This window comes from Canis lupus, chromosome 13, assembly GCF_048164855.1.
Source record: "Canis lupus baileyi chromosome 13, mCanLup2.hap1, whole genome shotgun sequence".
Taxonomy (NCBI): Eukaryota; Metazoa; Chordata; class Mammalia; order Carnivora; family Canidae; genus Canis; species Canis lupus.
The window spans coordinates 1,452,773-1,468,586 of record NC_132850.1 but is presented as its reverse complement, the minus strand read 5'-3'; the positions used below and the strand labels follow the sequence as shown (position 1 = coordinate 1,468,586).

Sequence of the window (15,814 nt, the reverse complement as noted above, 5' to 3'; positions counted from 1 at the left end):
TTTCCTTTGAGATGAGTTTTTCCTTCTAGTCATTTTGCTTCGTGCAGAGTGGACTAAAACAATTTGTAAGGGGAAAAGGAGAAAAAAGATAGAAGAGAAAATAGAAAATAAAGACTCCTTTGTGTATGGTGAAAGAGAGTGGTCTAGTTTCATTCTTCTGCATGTGGATGTCCAATTTTACCAGCACCATTTATTGAAGAGACTGTCTTTCTTCCAATGGATAGTCTTTCCTCCTTTATCGAATATTAGTTGACCATAAGTTCAGGGTCCACTTCTGGATTCTCTATTCTGTTCCACTGATCTATGCGTCTGTTTTTGTGCCAGTACCACACTGTCTTGATGACCACAGCTTTGTAGTACAACCTGAAATCTGGCATTGTGATGCCCCCAGATATGGTTTTCTATTTTAAAATTCCCCTGGCTATTCGGGGTCTTTTCTGATTCCACACAAATGTTAAATTATTTATTCTAACTCTCTGAAGAAAGTCCATGGTATTTTGATAGGGATTTCATTAAACGTGTATATTGCCCTGGGTAACATTGACATTTTCACAGTATTAATTCTGCCAATCCATGAGCATGGAATATTTTTCCATCTTTTTGTGTCTTCCTCAATTTCTTTCAGAAGTGTTCTATAGTTTTGAGGGTATAGATCCTTTACATTTTGGTTAGGTTTATTTCTAGGTATCTTATGCTTTTGGGTGCAATTGTAAATGGGATTGACTCCTTAATTTCTCTTTCTTCAGTCTCATTGTTAGTGTATAGACATGAACAGAAATCTCACAGAGGAAGACATAGACATGGCCAACAGGCATATGAGAAAATGCTCTGAATCACTTGCCATCAGGGAAATACAAATCAAATCCACAATGAGATACCACCTCACACCAGTGAGAATGGGGAAAATTAACAAGGCAGGAAACCACAAATGTTGGAGAGGATGCGGAGAAAAGGGAACCCTCTTACACTGTTGGTGGGAATGTGAACTGGTGCAGCCAGTCTGGAAAACTGTGTGGAGGTTCCTCAAACAGTTAAAAATATACCTACCCTACGACCCAGAAATTGCACTGTTGCGGATTTACCCCAAAGATACAAATGCAATGAAACGCCGGGACACCTGCACCCCGATGTTTATAGCAGCAATGGCCACGATAGCCAAACTGTGGAAGGAGCCTCGGTGTCCATCGAAAGATGAATGGATAAAGAAGATGTGGTTTATGTATACAATGGAATATTACTCACCTATTAGAAATGACAAACACCCACCATTTGCTTCAACGTGGATGGAACTGGAGGGTATTATGCTGAGTGAAGTAAGTCAGTCGGTGAAGGACAAACATTATATGTTCTCATTCATTTGGGGAATATAAATAATAGTGAAAGGGAATATAAGGGAAGGGAGAAGAAATGTGTGGGAAATATCAGAAAGGGAGACAGAACATAAAGACTGCTAACTCTGGGAAACGAACTAGGGGTGGTGGAAGGGGAGAAGGGCGGGGGATGGGAGTGAATGGGTGATGGGCAATGGGGGTTAGTAAATTGAACACCAATTACTGGATGTTAGTAAATTGAACACCAATAAAAAATAAACTAAAAAAAAAAGACTCCTAACTCTGGGAAATGAGCTAAGGGTGGTGAAAGGGTTGGAGGATGGGGGAGGGGGGTGAATAGGTAACGAACACTGATGTGACACTTGACGGGATGAGAACTGGGTGTTATTCTGTATGTTGGCAAATTGAACACCAATAAAAAATAAATATATTATTAAAAAAGAATTTCGCCTGAGATACTAAAGACCTGTGCCTGGGATTCCTGGGCGGCTCAACCGCTGTGCATCTGCCTTTGGATCAGGGATTGATCCTGGGGACCTGGGATCGAGTTCCGCATAGGGCACCCTGAAGGGAGTCTGCTTCTCCCTCTGCCTGTGTCACTGCCTCTCTCTGTGTGTCTGTCATGGGGAAATAAATAAAATCTTAAAACCAAAATAAAAGAAATCCTGTGCCTACCGCTTGCCCGGGTTTTGAGTCCAAGATGTGAGCTAGGTGATATAGAGATCCACAGCCAAAAATGAAACTGGTTTTAGGTCCATGGGACTTCTGAGGTGTTAGATAGAATATTTGTCACACTGTAGGAGCACCACCATGGTCCAGATCACAAGGAAAGCCCCGCTGAAGGTGAGCTCACAATCCAAAATTAGGAAACAGACGAGCAAACAATCCATGTGAGGGATGGTCAACAGGTATAAAAAAGGGCATATTTACACAAATACTTCACCAATAATTTCACGTCATGAAAGGCGTAGAACAAGAACTTGAAATTCTATGAAAAAGTACAAGACACTGAAGAACAGATGCCAAAACAAACAAACAACGAAACCAGCCCCAGAAAGAAAAATGGAGTCATTGAGATAAAGAAATCAGTGGATAGTATACACTTCAGATGGACACCACGAACTTTTTAAAGATTGTATATATGTAATCACGAGAGACACAGAGAGAGACAGGTAGCGACACAGGCAGGGGGAACGCAGGCTCCAGGCAGGGAGCCGGCTGTGCAGCTGGATGCCGGGACTCCAGGATCACGCCCTGGGCTGAAGGCAGGTGCTAAACCGCTGGGGACTCCAGGATCACGCCCTGGGCTGAAGGCAGGTGCTAAACCGCTGGGGACTCCAGGATCACGCCCTGGGCTGAAGGCAGGTGCTAAACCGCTGGGGACTCCAGGATCACGCCCTGGGCTGAAGGCAGGTGCTAAACCGCTGGGGACTCCAGGATCACGCCCTGGGCTGAAGGCAGGTGCTAAACCGCTGGGCCCCACAGCCATGCCCAAGATGAAGGATTTGAACCAGTGCATGCGGGCAGAAAAATGTGAGACTCCACAAAGGAAAGGTGCGACTGACGCTTGAAAGTCCTCTTTATTTATCCACGCAGCACACAGGCTGGGTTTCAGGAACGAGGCTGAGATGCGCGCTGAACACTCCGTGTGGCGATCATCTTCTCCCAAGCTCCACACTTTAGCGTTGTGGAGCGCGATATCGCTGTGCACCCTGACATGGTTCAGCCTGTGGTCATCACGTTCCGGGCTGACCCAGAGAGGAGATCGTGGGCATCAGAAGGACGCCCCAGGGGGAGGGAGGGCGACCTGGGTTCAAAGTCCGTGGGGCCTGGGCCAGCACACCACAGGGGCTCAGCACACGATCACAGGATGAAAGAATGGACGTTGTTGACGTGGTTACACGGAGAAGCAACAGCAAGCGCTCTGACACGTCCATCTTAGAGAAGCTGTAAGATTAACTTACACAATTAATTGAATGGATGCATTTTCCTCAAATTTACCAGGAGGGCAGAAGTTGCAGGTGTTGGAGTGTGGCTTCCCCAGTGTCCCCACATTGGGAGTGGCATGGTCTCATGTCCGGGGTGGGGGGGGGCAGAAGCTTTGCTATTGGAGTGGGGGGCAGGGGGCCCTAAGATACATTGGGGAAAATGGAGCTCTCTCAGGCTCAGCACCCCTTGTGGAGGTTGGGCTTCCCCGCTGGACCCTTTGGTCTTCCAGTCTGCCCTGAAGGGTTGATGCCCCACTGCCGAAGAGAAGCTACAGTAAATGAGGAGCTTTTTACTAAGGCCTTCCTTCCTTCCTTCCCTCTCTCCCTCCTTCCTTCCTTCCTTCCTTCCTTCCTTCCTTCCTTTCTTCCTTCCTTCCCTCCTTAATTTCCTCTCCCTCCTTGCTTCCTTATGTCCCTTCTTGCTTCCTCCCTTTCTTTCTCTGGCCTTCAGTCCACACCTCCCTCCCTCCCTTGCTTTCTTTGAACTGAGCCCTTTACCCCAATTCCCCTGAGGCAGCCCTGTGACAGAGACACCTGCCTGGACTAGAGTTGTAGAATGGGGTGAGAGTGCCACGCCCCACAATAGAAAGGTAGAGAGGCAAGGGCTATGGAATTTTGGTGCTTGTGGTAAGTCTGGTATCCGGTAGCAAAATTATTCTTACCAGTTCTTAAAGGAGTCATGGGTATTCCTGGCTCTTTTGCCTGTCATTGCAAAGTATCATCAGCTTCTCACCTTTCCTAAAGATATGTGTCTGAATTTTGATTGAGATTCCACGGAATCTATTTATTGGTTTATGAAAATGATTTTAATTTGTATTAGTATAAATATATATATATAAATATATACTTAATGTATATCTTTATCAACTGTTTATTTAACATATATATAAATATATATACTTTATATATATATATACATATATATATATATATCATCTGTTTATTTGATGCTATCACCTCGAAAGGATATGGATGTATACTTTACTTCTAGGCTTTGGTGCATGCCATTTTCTGGGATTCAGAGGTTCAAGGGTCAGAGCTTCAATGAGATCATAAGGGGGGGTTGCCTTCTTTTTTGCAGGAGATATTTCTCAAAGGCAAAAAGTCCCTAGTCCATTTCCACAAATCCTTGGTGCAGAACAATAGAGTCTTGGAGGAACCAGACCAAAGAACCTTGAGCCATTCTATGTCTATAATTGGGGTCTTGTGCTTGTGTGGGAGTTCTTAAAGGTCACCCATTCTCGCATTCACTTTCATCCAGGGCAGATCAATAGGACTCACCTGTGTAGAGATCAGATGACATGATTTCCACTCGCTCTTCTCTACCTTGTGTCCCTGGTCTTGCTGTTTGCTCTGTGGTCACAGACCAAATTCCATGGAGAAACCAGTTATAAATGTAGAATTCATTCAGGCCGGCTAATTAGGAAAGAGAGGAAAGAAACTGGTTTTCTGGCAGAGACGATCTCGCTAAAGGTATCTCTGGCATCTGAAGGCGATTTACAAGGGTGAAGGTAACATACAGAGAATAGTACGATAACCATGTTGTGGGTGAAAACGCCATCATGGACAAGGCTTACCCTGCAAGCTAAATGTTGATTGGCATTGTCTTGAGTCTCAACATTCACCAAGGGAAGCTCCTGGGGATCGATTGTTCTGGCAATTCTGGATGATATCAGAACCGCCCCACTCACAGGGAAATGATCTCTCCAGGATAGGATTTGTGAATCACAGAGGTCTGGATGGAGTTGGCTGGAATGTTGGGGAGCAGAAGACTTTAACGTCTACTTAGGGCTGGGAGGGGGAGTAGGATCAAAGAACAAACTGGAGTAATGGAGAACAGTAGAGAGAAAAGAGGAGCGGGTGCTGGAGGTTTTGGAAGGAATAGAGGAAGTTTTGGGTGGGGAAACCTGTACATTGGGGCGGCCAGGAGGGACATCACTATGAACAGGAGGGAAAGAGATAGGCTTATGAGTTGAGAGAGGTGGCTGACGCTGGGGAGTGTTCTGTGGACAAAAAGAGTTACGTACAAGAGGAAACGGCCTTGGACAATGAGAGAAGGAAGGAAAAGAGTGGGTAGGTGGAGCTCGGGCTCGAGAGGAGGAAGGAAAAGAGTGGGTAGGTGGAGCTCGGGCTCGAGAGGAGGAAGGAAAAGAGTGGGTAGGTGGAGCTCGGGGTCGAGAGGAGGAAGGAATAGAGTGGATAGGTGGAGCCCTGGTTTGTGAGGAGGAAGCAAAAGAGTGGGTAGGTGGAGCTCGGGGTCCAGAGGAGGAAGGAATGGAGTGGGTAGGTGGAACCCTGGTTCGTGAGGAGGAAGCAAAAGAGTGGGTAGGTGGAGCTCGGGGTCCAGAGGAGGAAGGAATGGAGTGGGTAGGTGGAGCCTGGTGTCGGGAGGAGGAGGGAATAGAGTGGATAGGTGGAGCCCGGGGTCCAGAGGAGGAAGGAATAGAGTGGGTAGGTGGAGCCCGGGGTGGAGAGGAGGAAGGAATAGAGTGCGTAGGTGGAGCCTGGGGTCGAGAAGAAGAAATCCGAGGCAGCTTTTGTGTCATTTCTCCAAGGGCGTTTGGCTAGTTACTCATCTTGACCAAATGAGTAACTGGACATAAGCTCAGACTTACCCCATTATTTATGTCCCACGCCAGGCCGCGCATCATCCCCTGGCTCAATGCCCATTATGATATGTGTGTGCCCCTCCCTCTGGGCACGTCAGCAGGCTCACCAGCCAGGGACATGGCCCCGGGTGCGAGGTTGGAGAGTGATCCCAGGAAATAGCAGACAGAAGAATGTCTGTCATAGGAGACAGACAATTGTCATAGGAGTCCCTAGGCCTTGGGAGAACATGTAGTGTTGCCCCTCACTAGGCAAAGATCGATCAAAGGGCTGTGCTGCAGTCAGGGCCTGGGCACCAAGAGAATGCATCGGAAGCAGGTGTGGGTAAAGTGGGAAGTGCATGCCTCCAGCTAGTTAACTTATTCCCTTCTCCAGAGCCCTCTTACATCACTTAGGTCACTCCATGAATATCAGTGATATTATTAAGAAGTCCAGGTGAATACCTGGAAAACTTCCTGTTTCCTTAGTCGGTTTCATGATTTCCTGGCTTTAACTGTAACCTGGATTTTCCATGAAAATACCACTTCCTTTGCGTATGTCTTAAATAGGGACCCTTCCTCCCAAACTCTACAGTTCTTCGAGCTGGGGATGTACAGTATTTTCCTTGTTTCTTCTGACACCTTCAAGCTATTATTACTCTTCCTCATTAGGAAATCTCTTGTTCCATGGAAACTTTGCTACTCACCATTTCCCTGGCACTCCAGATGTAGATACCCGTTTTTTTCTATGAGAAATTTGCGCTTATCTCAAAGTCTTAGTCTCGAGGCCATCATCGTTTTGAACAAAAATATTTATTTATTAGAGAGAGTTAGCCAGAGAGAGAGAGAGAGACAGAGAATGACAGCGAGAGCAGGACGGAGGGAGGGAGGGATAGAGAGAGAGAGTGAGAGAGAGAGAGAGGGAGGAGAGGCAGTGTGTGTGAGAGAGAGAAGAAGCTGGGGAGGGGCAGAGGGAGAAGTAGAAGGAGACGTCCCACTCAGTGTGGAGTCTGACATGTGGTGATCCCAGGAACCCAGGATCATGATCTGGAGCAGAGGCAGATGCTCAACGCACTGAGCAACCCTGGCACCCCTTGAGTCCATCATCTTGAGTGACCTCAGCGTCCATGTAGATGATCCCATTGAATCTACAGTGTCCATGTAGATTCGATGCTTTGTTTTCTCCTTTGATTTCTTTATCAATAATATCCACATATCCATTCCACCTTAGCTGCTTATGGCCATACCTGGTGTTTTCCAGTACCCAAGAATTATCCCACTTCTGAAATCATGTACTCATACATTGCATTTTCTGACTACCACTTCCTGAGCTTGCAATGTAATCACTGAATTGTTCTTACTTCATGGGGACTACAACCAGTGACCCTTCCTTTCTTCTTATTGATTCTGATTCCTTTTATGTTGATTTCTCTCCTCACCCACTTCAGAATCTCTGATTCCTAATTTCAATGATTTTCTTACCAAAGTCTATGCTCTCTTGCCAGATCTCTTTGTTCTGCTTTCTTGGGCAGAAAATCCCCAGTCTGACAGACTCCAACAATTTGACATTCTGATGTTGATGAATGCTGCTGAACAAAATGTCATACAACGAGGAAGATAGAAAAAAGTAACCGTAATTCTCAATGCCTGTAAGACTGTTCACGGTGAGATTTTTTTTTTATTAGAGTTGAGAAATATGCGAGACAACCTTAATGCACGTCAATAAGGACTTAGGCAAATTGTGGTGCAGCCACGAGAAAATGCTCCGCATCACTTGCCATCAGGGAAGTACGAATCGATCCCACAATGAGATACCACCTCACACCAGTGAGAATGGGGAAAATTAACAAGGCAGGAAACCACAAATGTTGGAGAGGATGTGGAGAAAGGGGAACCCTCCTGCACTGTTGGTGGGAATGTAAACTCGTGCAACCACTCTAGAAAAGTGTGCGGAGGTTCCTCAAAGAGTTCAAACTAGATCTGCCCTACGAGCCAGCAATTGCAGTGCTGGGGATTTACCGCAAACATACAGATGCAATGAAACGCCGGGACACCTGCACCCCGATGTTTCTAGCAGCAATGTCCACAACAGCCAAACTGTGGAAGGAGCCTTGGTGTCCATCAAAAGATGAATGGATCAAGAAGATGTGGTGTATGTATAGAATGGAATATTACTCAGCCATTAGAAACGACAAATACCCACCATTTGCTTCGACGTGGATGGAACTGGAGGGTATTATGCTACGTGAAATAATTCAATCGGAGAAGGACACACATTATAGGGTCTCACTTGTTTGTGGAATATAAAAATAGTGAAAGGGAACAAAGGAGAAAGGAGAAAAATGAGTGGGAAATATCAGAAAGGGAGACAGAACATGAGAGACTGGTAACTCTGGGAAACGAACTGGGAGGGGAAGGGGAGGTGGAGGTGACTGGGTGAAGGGCGCCGTTGGGGGCGCTTGATGGGATGAGCACTGGGTGTTGTTCTGTATGTTGGCAAATTGAACACCAATAATAAATGAATTTATATAAAAAAACGACGGTGCAGCCAATCCTAGAATACGAAAAGGAAATGTCCAGATGTAAAAAATAAGGAGAGACAAGCAGCTGAGGTTATGTTAATGGCAGTCTAGGATGCAGGGGCGTGCAGATGATAAAAGTTGTTAACTGCTAGGGGCTTGGTGTTTGCTGCTTATCTGGAAGTAAAACAACTGTCGTCACTAAGAATTGGAAAGGTCTCTGACTGGTATCTGAGTTAAACATAATTTCCCCTGAGATACCAAAATCCTGTGCCTGGGATGCCTGGGTGGCTCAACCGCTGTGCATCTGCCTTTGGATCAGGGATTGATCCTGGGGACCTGGGATCGAGTTCCGCATAGGGCACCCTGAAGGGAGTCTGCTTCTCTCTCTGCCTGTGTCACTGCCTCTCTCTGTGTGTCTGTCATGGGGAAATAAATAAAATCTTAAAACCAAAATAAAAGAAATCCTGTGCCTACCGCTTGCCCGGGTTTTGAGTCCAAGATGTGAGCTAGGTGATATAGAGATCCACAGCCAAAAATGAAACTGGTTTTAGGTCCATGGGACTTCTGAGGTGTTAGATAGAATATTTGTCACACTGTAGGAGCACCACCATGGTCCAGATCACAAGGAAAGCCCCGCTGAAGGTGAGCTCACAATCCAAAATTAGGAAACAGACGAGCAAACAATCCATGTGAGGGATGGTCAACAGGTATAAAAAAGGGCATATTTACACAAATACTTCACCAATAATTTCACGTCATGAAAGGCGTAGAACAAGAACTTGAAATTCTATGAAAAAGTACAAGACACTGAAGAACAGATGCCAAAACAAACAAACAACGAAACCAGCCCCAGAAAGAAAAATGGAGTCATTGAGATAAAGAAATCAGTGGATAGTATACACTTCAGATGGACACCACGAACTTTTTAAAGATTGTATATATGTAATCACGAGAGACACAGAGAGAGACAGGTAGCGACACAGGCAGGGGGAACGCAGGCTCCAGGCAGGGAGCCGGCTGTGCAGCTGGATGCCGGGACTCCAGGATCACGCCCTGGGCTGAAGGCAGGTGCTAAACCGCTGGGGACTCCAGGATCACGCCCTGGGCTGAAGGCAGGTGCTAAACCGCTGGGGACTCCAGGATCACGCCCTGGGCTGAAGGCAGGTGCTAAACCGCTGGGCCCCGCAGCCATGCCCAAGATGAAGGATTTGAACCAGTGCATGCGGGCAGAAAAATGTGAGACTCCACAAAGGAAAGGTGCGACTGACGCTTGAAAGTCCTCTTTATTTATCCACGCAGCACACAGGCTGGGTTTCAGGAACGAGGCTGAGATGCGCGCTGAACACTCCGTGTGGCGATCATCTTCTCCCAAGCTCCACACTTTAGCGTTGTGGAGCGCGATATCGCTGTGCACCCTGACATGGTTCAGCCTGTGGTCATCACGTTCCGGGCTGACCCAGAGAGGAGATCGTGGGCATCAGAAGGACGCCCCAGGGGGAGGGAGGGCGACCTGGGTTCAAAGTCCGTGGGGCCTGGGCCAGCACACCACAGGGGCTCAGCACACGATCACAGGATGAAAGAATGGACGTTGTTGACGTGGTTACACGGAGAAGCAACAGCAAGCGCTCTGACACGTCCATCTTAGAGAAGCTGTAAGATTAACTTACACAATTAATTGAATGGATGCATTTTCCTCAAATTTACCAGGAGGGCAGAAGTTGCAGGTGTTGGAGTGTGGCTTCCCCAGTGTCCCCACATTGGGAGTGGCATGGTCTCATGTCCGGGGTGGGGGGGGGGCAGAAGCTTTGCTATTGGAGTGGGGGGCAGGGGGCCCTAAGATACATTGGGGAAAATGGAGCTCTCTCAGGCTCAGCACCCCTTGTGGAGGTTGGGCTTCCCCGCTGGACCCTTTGGTCTCCCAGTCTGCCCTGCAGGGTTGATGCCCCACTGCCGAAGAGAAGCTACAGTAAATGGGGAGCTTTTTACTAAGGCCTTCCTTCCTTCCTTCCCTCTCTCCCTCCCTCCTTCCTTCCTTCCTTCCTTCCTTCCTTCCTTCCTTCCTTCCCTCCTTAATTTCCTCTCCCTCCTTGCTTCCTTATGTCCCTTCTTGCTTCCTCCCTTTCTTTCTCTGGCCTTCAGTCCACACCTCCCTCCCTCCCTTGCTTTCTTTGAACTGAGCCCTTTACCCCAATTCCCCTGAGGCAGCCTTGTGACAGAGACACCTGCCTGGACTAGAGTTGTAGAATGGGGTGAGAGTGCCACGCCCCACAATAGAAAGGTAGAGAGGCAAGGGCTATGGAATTTTGGTGCTTGTGGTAAGTCTGGTATCCGGTAGCAAAATTATTCTTACCAGTTCTTAAAGGAGTCATGGGTATTCCTGGCTCTTTTGCCTGTCATTGCAAAGTATCATCAGCTTCTCACCTTTCCTAAAGATATGTGTCTGAATTTTGATTGAGATTCCACGGAATCTATTTCTGATTTATGAAACGATTTATGAAAACGATTTTAATTTATATTAATATAAATATATATATATAAATATATACTTGATTATATAAAGTATAAATATATACTTGATTGAGATTCCACGGAATCTATTTATGATTTATGAAACGGTTTATGAAAACGATTTTAATTTATATTAATATAAATATATATATATAAATATATACTTAATGTATATCTTTATCAACTGTTTATTTAACATATATATATATATATACTATATATATATATATATATCATCTGTTTATTTGATGCTATCACCTCGAAAGGATATGGATGTATACTTTACTTCTAGGCTTTGGTGCCTGCCATTTTCTGGGATTCAGAGGTTCAAGGGTCAGAGCTTCAATGAGATCATAAGGGGGGGGGTGCCTTCTTTTTTGCAGGAGGTATTTCTCAAAGGCAAAAAGTCCCTAGTCCATTTCCACAAATCCTTGGTGCAGAACAATAGAGTCTTGGAGGAACCAGACCAAAGAATCTTGAACCATTCTATGTCTATAATAGGGGTCTTGTGCTTGTGTGGGAGTTCTTAAAGGTCACCTATTCTCGCATTCACTTTCATCCAGGGCAGATCAATAGGACTCACCTGTGTAGAGATCAGATGACATGATTTCCACTCGCTCTTCTCTACCTTGTGTCCCTGGTCTTGCTGTTTGCTCTGTGGTCACAGACCAAATTCCATGGAGAAACCAGTTATAAATGTAGAATTCATTCAGTCCGGCTAATTAGGAAAGAGAGGAAAGAAACTGATTTTCTGGCAGAGACGATCTCGCTAAAGGTATCTCTGGCATCTGAAGGCGATTTACAAGGGTGAAGGTAACATACAGAGAATAGTACGATAACCATGTTGTGGGTGAAAACACCATCATGGACAAGGCTTACCCTGCAAGCTAAATGTTGATTGGCATTGTCTTGAGTTCTCAACATTCACCAAGGGAAGCTCCTGGGGATCGATTGTTCTGGCAATTCTGGATGATATCAGAACCGCCCCACTCACAGGGAAATGATCTCTCCAGGATAGGATTTGTGAATCACAGAGGTCTGGATGGAGTTGGCTGGAATGTTGGGGAGCAGAAGACTTTAACGTCTACTTAGGGCTGGGAGGGGGAGTAGGATCAAAGAACAAACTGGAGTAATGGAGAACAGTAGAGAGAAAAGAGGAGCGGGTGCTGGAGGTTTTGGAAGGAATAGAGGAAGTTTTGGGTGGGGAAACCTGTACATTGGGGCGGCCAGGAGGGACATCACTATGAACAGGAGGGAAAGAGATAGGCTTATGAGTTGAGAGAGGTGGCTGACGCTGGGGAGTGTTCTGTGGACAAAAAGAGTTACGTACAAGAGGAAACGGCCTTGGACAATGAGAGAAGGAAGGAAAAGAGTGGGTAGGTGGAGCTCGGGCTCGAGAGGAGGAAGGAAAAGAGTGGGTAGGTGGAGCTCGGGGTCGAGAGGAGGAAGGAATAGAGTGGATAGGTGGAGCCCTGGTTTGTGAGGAGGAAGCAAAAGAGTGGGTAGGTGGAGCTCGGGGTCCAGAGGAGGAAGGAATGGAGTGGGTAGGTGGAACCCTGGTTCGTGAGGAGGAAGCAAAAGAGTGGGTAGGTGGAGCTCGGGGTCCAGAGGAGGAAGGAATGGAGTGGGTAGGTGGAGCCTGGTGTCGGGAGGAGGAGGGAATAGAGTGGATAGGTGGAGCCCGGGGTCCAGAGGAGGAAGGAATAGAGTGGGTAGGTGGAGCCCGGGGTGGAGAGGAGGAAGGAATAGAGTGCGTAGGTGGAGCCTGGGGTCGAGAAGAAGAAATCCGAGGCAGCTTTTGTGTCATTTCTCCAAGGGCGTTTGGCTAGTTACTCATCTTGACCAAATGAGTAACTGGACATAAGCTCAGACTTACCCCATTATTTATGTCCCACGCCAGGCCGCGCATCATCCCCTGGCTCAATGCCCATTATGATATGTGTGTGCCCCTCCCTCTGGGCACGTCAGCAGGCTCACCAGCCAGGGACATGGCCCCGGGTGCGAGGTTGGAGAGTGATCCCAGGAAATAGCAGACAGAAGAATGTCTGTCATAGGAGACAGACAATTGTCATAGGAGTCCCTAGGCCTTGGGAGAACATGTAGTGTTGCCCCTCACTAGGCAAAGATCGATCAAAGGGCTGTGCTGCAGTCAGGGCCTGGGCACCAAGAGAATGCATCGGAAGCAGGTGTGGGTAAAGTGGGAAGTGCATGCCTCCAGCTAGTTAACTTACTCCCTTCTCCAGAGCCCTCGTACATCACTTAGGTCACTCTATGAATATCAGTTATATTATTAAGAAGTCCAGGTGAATACCTGACAACTTCCTGTGTCCTTGGACGGTTTCTTGATTTCCTGTTTCTTGAATTTCCTTGCTTTAACTGAAACCTGGGTTTTCCATGAAAATACTGCTTCCTCATATCTATTCAGTCCTTGTTTTTGTGGATTGTTCCACGGGACTTCTTAAAGGGGAATTTTAGGAGTCCCCCTTAAAATTTCTTGCAGAGGTGGTTTGGAGGTCACAGATTCTTTCAGTTCCTGCCTGTCTTGGAAGCTCTTTATCTCTCCTTCCATTCTGAATGAGAGCCTTGCTGGACAAAGTATTCCTGTTTGCATGTTTTTCTCATTTAGGATCCTCAATATATCCTGCCAGCCCTTTCTGGCCTCTCAGGTCTCTGTGGAGAGGTCTGCTATTACACTAATACTCCTCCTCATTAAAATCAGGGATTTCTTGTCTCTTGCTGTTTTAAGGATCTTCTCTTTATCTTTGGAATTTGCAAGCTTAACTATTAAATGTCGAGGTTTTGAATGGTTTTTATTGACTTTAGGGGGGATCTCTCTATTTCCAGGATCTGAATGCCTGTTTCCATTCCCAGGTTAGGAAAGTGTTCTGCCATGATTTGTTCAAATACATATTCTGGACCTCTGTCCCTTTCGGCACCCTCGGGAACCCTAATTAAACGTAGGTTTTTCTTCCTCAGGCTGTCACTTATTTCCCTTAATCTATCTTCATGATCTTTTAATTGTTTGTCTCTTTTTTCCTCAGTTTCCCTCTTTGCCACAAACTTGTCTTCTATGTCACTCACTCGTTCTTCCTCTTAGTTAACCCTCGTCGTTTGGACTTCTAGTTTGGATTGCATCTCATTCAATTGATTTTTAATTTCTGCCTGATTAGATCTAAATTTGTAGTCATGAAATCTCTTGAGTCCTTTATTCTTTTTTCTAGAGCCACCAGTAGCTTTATAATAGTGCTTCTGAATTGTTTTTCTGACATTGAATTGTAATCCAAATTTTGTAACTGTGGGAGAGAGAACTGTTTCTGATTCTTTCTTTTGAGGTGAGGTTTTCCTTCTATTTATTTTGGTCAGTGCAGAGTGGGCAAAAACAAGTTGTATTGGGAAAAGATAAAAATAGCGGAGAGAAAGTAGGTAAGAAAAGAGAAAAAAAGAAAAAAGGAAGAAAAAAAGAAAAAAGAGTAGAAAAAGAGAAAGAAAAAGAAAGGAAAGAAAGGGTGGGGATAGCAAACAGAAATCAAAAAGCAAAACAAACAAACAAACAAACCAAAAATACGAAAACAAAATACCACGGGGGAGTATCTTCTGATTCTGTATACTTTCTTTCCCTTGACTTCCCCTGGAACTTGTCCGTCTAGCTGGTTTTCTGGGGGTGGGGCCTGTTGTGCTGTGTTTCAGGTGTTAGCACTTTGTGGAACTGCTCTGCCCCTTGCCTGGTGTAGGGCTCAGTGTGGGTTGTTTACCCTGGGAGGCCCCTGGAGGAACAACCCCAGTGGTGGCGGTAGCTCTGGAGCCCTGGATTCAGCCCCCGCAGTAACTATGGAGCTCTCAGTCTGCAGGGGCCTGGATGCTCCGGGGCGTTGCCACTTATCTGCTCAGGTGGGGGCAGGAGCGTCCTTGCTGTCCTGGGCCCTCCTGGGCTCTTCCTGTCCCGGAGGGAGGTCGGATCCTGGGCTGTGTCCCGGCGCCCTGTGCTTCCAGGCTTGCGCTCTTGGATTCGCGCTCCAGGCGGGGCAGCCCCCTCTCCCCCTCTCCGTGGAGCTGCAGTCTGAGCCCCTCCGAGCTACTCCCAGGGCCGCGCAGCCTCCTCTCCGCGGAGTCGCTACCTGAGCCCCTCCGAGCTGCTCCCGGAGCCGCGCAGCCCCCTCCACGTGGAACCTCGGCCGGAGCCCCTCTGAGCTGCTCCCGGGTCAAGCCCAACTGCTCCCGGATCCAGCCATGTACGCGCTGCAGCCTTTTAGGTAGCTGGCGTGGTCTCCCCGGGGCGCAGGTGTCGGTTAGTGTCCCATGGAGCCTGAGGGCATCCCCGTCCTCCTGCGGTCCTGCTCTAACTCCCTGTGAGCCACTTTCTGTCCGTTAACATTGGTGAAGCTCCTGCTTCTCCGGGATGGTGCTTTCCTGTCCTGGGGGCACTCGCCCGGCCTTAGCCTGGCTCCTCGGGGGGCCCCTCCCCCTTGTATGCCTTTTTTTTTTCTTTATTTACTTCCCCCCCCCCCCCCCGTCTTCCTACCTTGATAGAGGCACGAACTCTTCTCACTGTAGCATCCCAGCTGTTCTCTCTTTAAATCTCAGGCCGAATTTGTAGATTTTCAGGATGATTTGAATGTTATCTAGGTAATTTGGTGGGGACAGGTGACATGGGGACCCTACTCTTTCACCATCTTGCCCCTCCTTCCGTCCAGTGACTTTGAATGACACATTAGACTGCCCCCTCCAAAACCAGCAGAATACAAATTGTTTCTATTGTCTCAGCAAATTTGACATATTACAAGTTAAAACTGGGAGAACAAACCTGCAATGACTTGGAGGCTAAATAATATGCTACTAAGAGGTCAATGAAGAAATCAAAAACCACAGAGCTGCTTTCGCTG

The 15,814-nt window shown here is 46.9% G+C and overlaps 1 long non-coding RNA gene across 4 annotated transcripts; it reads right to left on the bottom strand.

Annotated features, from left to right (window-relative positions):
- Positions 1-2,892: 2,892 nt before the first annotated feature.
- LOC140602306 (uncharacterized) lies at positions 2,893-12,974 on the bottom strand. 4 transcript variants are annotated; one of them, XR_012005260.1, is made up of 6 exons: positions 11,814-12,801; positions 11,518-11,652; positions 10,777-10,894; positions 8,901-10,076; positions 4,601-4,735; positions 2,893-3,278 (listed from the first exon to the last, which is right to left on the bottom strand). It is a non-coding gene; the product is annotated as an uncharacterized lncRNA (long non-coding RNA). The 4 variants fall into 4 exon arrangements; XR_012005258.1 differs by lacking the exon at positions 10,777-10,894 and adding an exon at positions 3,982-4,099; XR_012005259.1 differs by lacking the exons at positions 10,777-10,894; positions 11,814-12,801 and adding an exon at positions 12,811-12,974.
- Positions 12,975-15,814: the final 2,840 nt, after the last annotated feature.